The sequence below is a fragment of the Giraffa tippelskirchi genome, chromosome 7 (assembly GCF_054371585.1).
Source record: "Giraffa tippelskirchi isolate mGirTip1 chromosome 7, T2T-mGirTip1v1.2.pri, whole genome shotgun sequence".
In the NCBI taxonomy this organism is placed as follows: domain Eukaryota; kingdom Metazoa; phylum Chordata; class Mammalia; order Artiodactyla; family Giraffidae; genus Giraffa; species Giraffa tippelskirchi.
The window spans coordinates 124,640,328-124,648,308 of NC_137281.1; the positions used below are offsets into that span (position 1 = coordinate 124,640,328).

Genomic DNA, 7,981 nt, shown 5'->3' on the forward strand with positions numbered 1-7,981 from the left:
GTACTCCTGTGGCTTGGGAATCTGTTGATACGGAGCACATCAATGTGCTCACTTGTCTTCTGACTTCTAGTTGGGCACTGTCAGTGATCATCAAGGAAGGAGATAAAAGATCTGTCTTCTTCTGGGTGATCACAGCATGAACCTTCCTCAAAAGAAAAATCACTGTGCTTCAAGGTGGCTCTCTTCACAAAGACATTTTGTTTCCAGGTTGTGATGAGTCTGTTATTCTCTGCCCCTTTAGGCCTAGAGACAGTACCAGCTGCAGAGTATATACAGCATTATTCTTTTTGGTGTATCTATTAACAACTTGTAAATAGCTCATTTTTTTATCTCTATTCGGATATCCCCATTTAAGTGTATCATGTATTTCTTCCCAGAACCTGACTGCTGTAGTTTGAAAAATCAACATTTAGTGAATATTTCAAGGGAGATTTCTTCTTTCCTTCTTCTTATGCTATTTTTCACATATTCTTACACTTGTTTAAATGTTATAGTAGAGTCAGTAGTTAAAGCGGAAAAGATTTAGGACTGAAAATCATTATACCAAATTGGAAAAGCACATCATGTTGAGTTCTGTGAATAGATTAATATTACTTTGCTATACACTATATTCATAAGGATCACAATCATTTTTACCTATTTCTGCTTGTTTGATTCCCAGAAAACCCACTTTTTTCCCCTTGATATATATTTTTTCCTTGGGCTTCCTGGTGGCTCAGCAGTAAAGAATCTGCCTGCAATGCAGGAGCCACAGGAGATGCGGGTTCAATCCCTGTGTTGAGAAGTACCCTTAGAGGAGGGCATGGCAACCCACTCCAGTATTCTTGCCTGGAGAAACCCATGGACAGAGGGGCCTGTGGGCTACAGTCCATGGAGTCATGAAGAGTCAGACATGACTGAAGTGACTGAGCACACATGTGCATTCTTTCCTTGGAAGCCTGGTTTTTGTTCTACCTTAAATCAAATTTCTCTCAGACTTCTCTTTCTGGAGGCAAACCTCCTATTTAGATTAGCATGGAAGCTTTTTTTTCTTTTATTTACCTCTCTTCAATGCTTGTAATGAGTATCATATTTTCATGAAGACTTAAAAAATAATACTTTTTAAGAAATTCCTAAAATGTTTATGGAAGACAGTAATTTCAAAGCTTTGGGCAGCTTTCTGTATTAAAGAGGTTGTGACATGAATTTACCTTTGAGGTTTCTCATTTTAATGAAAAAATTGCAAAACTGTGATCTTTAATTATGCAAATATAAAGCAAGTATTGAACAATTACTCCTGAGAAAGGCATGAGTTAAAAAAGAATCCTTTTCTTTTTAACAAGTTTTTCTTGGTGTTACTGAATGTCAAAAGTTTTAATGTAGATTATTAAGAAATGTTACAGATTATCCCTGAAATTCAAAAGAAATATAAACTTTCCTCCTAAAAATCAGTGATAAAAGAAATCAGTGAATAGACATTTTAAGACTAGAAAGCCAAGTATTCTGGTTCGTACATGTGAATGGGAGTCTGACTATGCAGATATTCTGCTTTGTGGTCAAGTAATGGTTTCTTTTTTTATGTAACAATTTAGACTTCATCATCCCTGAAAATTTTCACTTACTCTTGGGAGGAATGCTTGTATTTTATCTTGTCCAACAAGTCATTTTATTAGATTGGCAACAGGTGTCACAGAGATAGTAAGAAAAGATATGCAAGCCCGATTTTCACCCCAGAGCAGTGGAAAAATAGTAAAAAGGAGACTGGGATGGGCAACAGAAACTCAACCTGTACCAGAACTGGTGTCCCAGACCTGGATCAGTACTTAGCTTTAGGATACAATATCCTGCAATTTTATGTGCCAGAATCATTCCATGGATATTCATCAAGTAGGTTCACCTTAAGATGTGGAGATTGGTATCCTCTGAGAGCTTTGGAAATACTGAGTATAAATCTTTCTTGCGAGAGGAGACAAGAAATGAGGACTGGATAGATGAACTGGGGTTTTGGCCATGAGGCGTTTTCCACTCTGAACTCTGTGATTATTGCCCTTGGAATAAGGGCAGTAGGAAAGAATATGTCATTGTGCAATAGGTAGTTCACCTTGTGCTTCAGGGGAAGTGAAATATATATGCCTACTCTGAGGAGTCTAGAAACTATTTGGGGGAAGTAAGACTAATGAACAAATTGCTGCAGAATACTGGGATGCAATTTTGAGTTACTGTAATTTCAGGACTAACTAATAATATGACCTTGTTTTGTAACTGGAGAAAGAAGTGGCAACTCACTCCAGTATTCTTCCCTGGTGAATCCCATCGATAGAGCTACCTGGCAGGCTACAGTCCACTGTGTCTCAAAGAGTTGGAAATGACTGAAGCGACTTAGCACATTTTGTAATTACAAGCTTGCCATGTATAAGTATTTTCATTTGATTTTGTACAAGGTAACCAATGAGGTTTGGTTTCTCCATTCTTGACCAGGCTTGATTAGAATAAAGGTGATGTTTTCTGCATAAGCTTCCTATCTTTTCTAGATATCAACCAGAGTGGGGGTTGGCATTAGCGGTAGAAGTACAAGTTTCTAGAAATTCAAATTACTTTATTTTCTACTTTCATTCATTTATACATAAGTGAAATTCAGTTAAACATAAAGGGCAGCCTCCCAAGAGAAAATAATCTCAAGGGCTCTCAAAATTGGGCAATTTGTAGCAAGGGGTAATCATCATATTATCAGTTTATAAGAATAGCTACCATTTATGAAGTACTTACTGTTTTGCTAATATGCTTTGCATATTTTATCTGTAGTCCTTTTTAAAACAATGCAGATGAAGTATTATTATTCTTATTGATGGCAAAGCTGGAGACTCAGAGATGTTAAGTGACTTACTATAGATAGCATGACTAATAAGTGGCTGTGTAAAGATTCAAATTGAATTTGGGTTGGATCCCATGCCAGTGAGTTCAGCCAGTCAGGGTATTGCCAGAAAGTTTTGTTCAGATGATGTATCTATGAGTTCTTTGGTCTTTTTTTTTCCTTCCTTTTCTTTTCATTTTTACTTCATAAGCTAACCAAGCTATCTTCTTACCACAATACTGTCTATGACTTGGTCATCCAAATGATAAATCTGTTTTGTCATTACCTATGGATATAACTCTTGAATACCACTTAAGTTAGTTCATGGCTTCTAGTGAGTAGCCAGTCTCTTTTCACAGAGTAAGAGGCTACAGGTTCTTTGACTGACATAACATCACTTGCTACATCAGTTCCTAAATTATTTGAATTGTTTGCCTTATGCATCTCCACTCACAGCTAATCCAAAATTGACTAGAGTTGGGATCAATGAGATTCAAATTAAATCTTATACCTTTATTTAAATCATTAGTCAGATAGATTTGATTTACATCTTTCTTTTCTCTACTCCACCAGAAGTGTTTACTTGATACAGATTAAGCCGTATTACATAATTTTCACAACTCAGACAAGAATGTCAATTTAAGTTTTAGAAACTACACAGTGTACATTTGCAGTGATTTATAATGTTATCTTATTAGATTAATTCTACAGTTGCATCAGAAAACTGCATATCTACACAGTTTTACATTTATCATCTTCAGTTTCTTCCAGAAAGATGCATTTTTCACAAGGTTTGAGCTGTTTCTTAGATGAGCTGCTTGAATTTTGCATAAATGAAGTCTCTCAAATATGGTGGGAAACTTTACTAAAATATTCTGAAACAGAAAGATCACTTTTGGGTTATATTGCAACTGTTGGTTTTTTTTGTTTCATGCCATCTTGTCATTAAGTCTCAAATGAATGAAGGCTAGTACATAAAAATACAAATAGTTATTTGCTAGGTACTATGCCAAATGCTTCACCTCCATGATTTTATTTAATTCTTATAGCCACATTCAGAGGCAGATTTTATTATCCGTATTTTATTTAACAAAACAAAACCACGCAGAAAGAGGTAAGTGATAATGTGTCAAAAGCCACAACGTCTAAATGACTCTAAAATCCTTTCTTTAGCCACCACAATGTGTGCTTTTCTGGGCCACACTTGACATCTAACTCATTATTTCTGGACTGTTTTATTTTAGTGATTGCCCTGCCCCTTCTTTGCACCTTGATTTGATCCACATCATTCTTGAAAATTATTTTACTCTTTTGAAATTTAGCAATGTTTAAAACTGCTCAAATTTGACAAGAAAGGAGGGAAAAATAGCTCAATCTAGCCTACTTATTTACCAAGGTAAAACAAAAAGGATATGCCCATGTTATGTGTGAGATAAGTTAATGCAAAGGAAGCTGAGGTCTCTCTTTTCATTTTAATTCTTGGGAAAGTATATGTTGTCTTTGTCCTTGTGAGAGTGAACAGTTAAATTATGTTCTTTAACAATAGTTGTTGTTGTTGTTTAGTCACTAAGTTGTGTCTGACTCTTTTGTGATCCCATGGACTGTAGCCCTCAAGGCTCCTCTGTCCATCCATAGGATTTCCCAGGCAAGAATAGTGGAGTGGTTTGCCATTTCCTTCACCAGGGGATTTTCCTGACTCAGGGACTGAAACTGTGTCTCCTGCTTTGGCAGGCAGATTATTTAACCCTGAGCCACCTGGGTAGATGTCACTTAAAACTTGCTATTAGGCCCTCTGGTTGGAGATATGTGTAACACTGACTTACTGTGACTTAGGAAAGGCTGCCAAGGATGTCTTCCACAAAGGATATGGGTTTGACATGGTCAAATAGATCTGAGAACCAAGTTATGTAGTGGAGTGGAATTTTCTACTTCTGGTCATGCTTATACCAATATAGAGAGGGCAAGCTAGAGGTCAAATACAAAATCTGTAACTGTGGACTGACCCTCACCCAGAAGTGGTACACAGACAGTACTCTTGGAAGAGAAATCTCTTTGGAGAATAAGTTGGCTAAAGGGTTGAAACTGACTCTTGATACCATTTTTTTTTTTTTTTTTTACTAAAAATGGTATCAAGAAAAGAAAAGAAGAGTGGGAAATTAAAGGTCTCCTATAAACAGCATTGTTTCAGTCTTGACAGTAACGTTGATACAGATTTTTCTAGGCCAACCATCTATGGTTGGGCTATTCTGTCCTTTGAAGGTTGGTTTGCAGGCTATCAGATGAATTTTTAACACAGCCAGATCCAAACTGTCACAGAATAATTTTCCCCTGGGTTATGAGGCTGCAGACTTCCAGCTGCACACTCACATGAACAATGGCACTGAATTTGGAGGGTCCATCTACAGATGAATGAGATGATTGAAACATCAATAAACCTAATGTGGATGACGGTCAGTGATAACAGCCATTTCGGCATCCCTGCTAAGTACAACCTGGATATAGAACTTCTCTGATAAAGTAAATAATAATCTGATATTATTATAATAAAGTAGATAATAAAGTAAATAATCTGATAAAGTAAATAATACCAGTCTGATTGGATTGGGTTATACTCAGACCCTTTGACCCAGAGTGAAACTCACCCTGTCAGCTCTAATTGATGAAAAGAACTTCAATGCAGGAGGCCACAAGTTTGGCCTGGGATTTGAACTAGGTTTTGAGTAAAGCATCAGCTTTGTCCCTAGAGATGAAGAGAAATGAACCCACTATCTTTTGACCTTAAAATTCTTCTGTGAAATTTTAATAGTGTGAACTTTTTATTATTCTGAAGAATTATAATCCTCTCCACCCTGAAGCCTACCTATCAAGTCCATCCTTAGGGAGGTACCTGAAGGAATGTCTAGAAGTTGTCATGTTCCTGCCACATTTCAGTTCAGTTCTGCAGTGTTATTTTAAATGTCTTCCTCAGCAATAGTGTAGTATCATGTTAGAAAGAAGTTGACCCAACCCTCCAGTTGTCCATCACGTCCTACATGTCATATGCCACTTTTTTATGACCTTGTAATATATTTGCCTCTGTACAATAGTGGAATCTTTGGTTTTGCATCGGAATAAAATAAACCCATCATATTTGGAACATAAAAAAATAAAAACAAAAATATATTGTGTAAAAGGATAAAGTTTAGAGGTCACCATTTCTAAAAAGGAAGGATAAAGTTTGATTTCCTAAGGTTAGGATCCAAAATGCAGTTTGTGTCATAGTATATGAAGCTAGGTTGATAATGAAAATGAAACAGAATGGAAGCAAGTATTCCCTTTATTCATAGTCAGATGTCACAGATAAAAGAATTTATAATGCATTAATAGAACAAATATTAAATACAATTGAAGGATATAAGGAGATTTTCTGAGAAAAATTAACATAATGTGATACCTTCAAAGATTTCAACAAGTCATTAAATCTATTTAAAAGTAGCTGTATAATTGTATCATCAGAAAAATTTTAATTATCCATAAGAGTTCATGGTAACTGAAGCACTGAATGAAAATGCAAGCTTTTTTTTAAGATTTCTTACAATTAGATAACAAATGAAAACCAATGTGCAGTTAGCATATTTTAAAAATTTTTTAATTTTATTATTAAAAAATTTAAAATTTTAAAAATTTTAAAAATGTTTAGCTAGTATAGTCAAGAAATTCTGCACTCATCTGAATAGGAAAAAAATTCATTCAAATAAAGAAGAATGAAAAAAAATTAAGTAATGTTACTAAATAGACAAGTTTTTAGAAAATATCAAATCACTAATGATGACATAGCACTCATTAAAGGGAATTGAAACCATTTTAACACCTTGAAAAATGAGGAACAAATTTAATTTCATGATAATAAATCTTAGTTGTTTTAAAGTGTGAAATAACATTATTGTATTTTCTAGTATTTTAGTTTCTTCTTACATCATAAATAATCCACACAAGAAATATGACAACTCTCAAAAATGACACATTATCATTCTCTTATTATATTAGTGGTAGCAGAAGTCTATTAGGCACAGCTAATTTGTCCCTAATCACTTTTGTGTGCTTAGTCGCTTGAGATGTGTCCAACTCTGTGCGACCCTGTGGACTATAGCCAGCCGAGCTCCTCTGTCCATGAGGATTTTCTGGGTAAGAATACCAGAGTGGGTTGCCATGCCCCCCTCCAGAGGTAGGGTTCGGACTGTCATCTTTATGTCTCCTGCATTGGCAGGCAGGTTCTTTAACCACTAGCGCCACCTGGAAAGCCCTGCTAAATCACTTTTTACCTTCCCCCATTTGTATTCAGCTTTAGAATGAAAAACCCGTTATTCCCCATCTGTGGCTAACCTTGACTGCTTTCTCTGACCATTTTATTTCAGCAGTTTGGGCAACCCAACTAACTAAAAACTTCTGTGTAGTGCATAGAAAGATGACAAAAATGAATTTCTCAATTCTATACAAAGTTAGAGATGGAAAAATACTCAATTTTTGTACTGCTATATAGTTTTACAAAGATGGACAACCAGTTTCAAGTTTTATATGCTACTAGAAGTATCTCACTTTATTTATTCATGGTTATTGCATTTTTAATCCCTTAAAGATGGAACTGGAAAATATAATATATATGTAATATAATAATGTATTATTATATAATACATTTTTGTATTTATATAAAATGTATATTTATAAATTATATGTGCTTAGTCACTTCAGTCGTGTCTGACCATAGCCCACGAGGCTCCTCTGTCCATGGGATTTTTCTGGCAAGAATATTGGAGTGGGTAGCCATGTTCTCCTCCAGGGGATCTTCCCGACCCAGGGATCAAACCTGTGTCTCCTTCTTTGCAGGCTGGTTCTTTACCTTCTAAGCCATTGGAGAAGGCCAATAAATCATATATATTATAGTATATTATTATGTAATATATTTTTGTATTTATATAAAATTTATATTTATAAATCATATATACATTTAAGAAAAAACTCATGTAGCCTCATCTGTCTTTAGATTTATCTCAATTCAAAGGTAAACTATAGAATTTAAAAATGTGTAGAAGTTTAAGGCTATTCAATTAAAGAATGGTTTTAATAGAGATAAGTATTATTTCAGTTATGTGTCTATAAGGTTCTTTTGCAATT

The 7,981-nt window shown here is 35.1% G+C and overlaps 1 pseudogene; it reads left to right on the top strand.

Moving 5' to 3' along the window:
- Positions 1–5,554, top strand: part of LOC145513847 (non-selective voltage-gated ion channel VDAC3-like) — an 88,841-nt pseudogene extending 83,287 nt beyond the window's left edge.
- The last annotated feature ends 2,427 nt before the right edge of the window (positions 5,555–7,981 follow it).